Genomic DNA, 1,458 nt, shown 5'->3' on the forward strand with positions numbered 1-1,458 from the left:
GAGTCCGAATAGGACTAGGGGAGGGGTGCGGCCCCCCTTTCCCTCTCCCTTCCTTCTTCCCCTTTCCACCAAGTGGAATCCTACTAGGACTTGGAGTCCTAGTAGGACTCCTCTCTCTTGGCGCGCCCTACATGGGCCGGGTGGCCTCCCCCTCTCCTCCTTTATATACGGAGGCAAGGGGGCACCCTAGAACACACAAGATCTATTGTCTTAGCCATGTGCGGTGCCCCCCTCCACAGTTTAACACCTCGGTCATATTGTCGTAGTGCTTAGGCGAAGCCTTGTGCCAGTAACTTTATCATCACCGTCGCCACGCCGTCGTTCTGAAGGAACTCTCCCTCGTCCTCAACTGGATCAAGAGTTCGAGGGACGTCATCGTACTGAACGTGTGCTGAATACAGAGGTGCCGTACGTTCGGTACTTGGATCAGTTGGGTCGTGAAGACGTTCGACTACATCAACTGCGTTACTAAACGCTTCCGCTTTCGGTCTATGAGGGTACGTGGACACACTCTCCCGTCTCGTTGCTATGCATCTTCTAGATAGTTCTTGTGTGATCGTAGGAATTTTTTTGAAATACTGCGTTCCCCAACAGTGGCATCCGAGCCAGGTCTATGCGTAGATGATATATGCACGAGTAGAACACAATGAGTTGTGGGTGATAATAGTCATACTGCTTACCACCAATGTCTTACTTTGATTCGGCGGTATTGTTGGATGAAGCGGCCCGGACCGACATTACATGACCGCGTTCATGAGACTGGCTCTACCGACGTGCTTCGCACACATGTGACTGGCGGGTGTGTGTTTCTCCAACTTTAGTTGAATCGAGTTTGACTACGGCCAGTCCTTGTTGAAGGTTAAAACAGCACACTTGACGAAAAATCGTTGTGGTTTTGATGCGTAGGTAAGAACGGTTCTTGCTAGAAGCCTGTAGCAGCCACCTAAAACTTGCAACAACAAAGTAGATGACATCTAACTTGTTTTTGCAGGGCATGTTGTGATGTGATATGGTCAAGACGTGATGAGATATAAATTGTTGTATGATATGATCATGTTTTGTAACCGTTATCGGCAACTGACAGGAGCCTTATGATTGTTGCTTTATTGTATGAAATGCAATCGCCATGTAATTGCTTTACTTTGTCACTAAGCGGTAGTGGTAGTCGTAGAAGCAATAGTTGGCGAGACGACAATGATGCTACGATGGAGATCAAGGTGTCAAGCCGGTGACGATGGAGATCATGACGATGCTTTGGAGATGGAGATCAAAGGCACAAGATGATGATGGCCATATCATGTCACATATTTTGATTGCATGTGATGTTTATCTTTTATGCATCTTATTTTGCTTAGTACAACGGTAGCATTATAAGATGATCTCTCACTAAATTTCAAGGTATAAGTGTTCTCCCTGAGTATGTACCGTTGCTACAGTTCGTCGTGCCGAGACACCACA

Source organism: Triticum aestivum, chromosome 4D (assembly GCF_018294505.1).
Source record: "Triticum aestivum cultivar Chinese Spring chromosome 4D, IWGSC CS RefSeq v2.1, whole genome shotgun sequence".
Classification (NCBI taxonomy): domain Eukaryota; kingdom Viridiplantae; phylum Streptophyta; class Magnoliopsida; order Poales; family Poaceae; genus Triticum; species Triticum aestivum.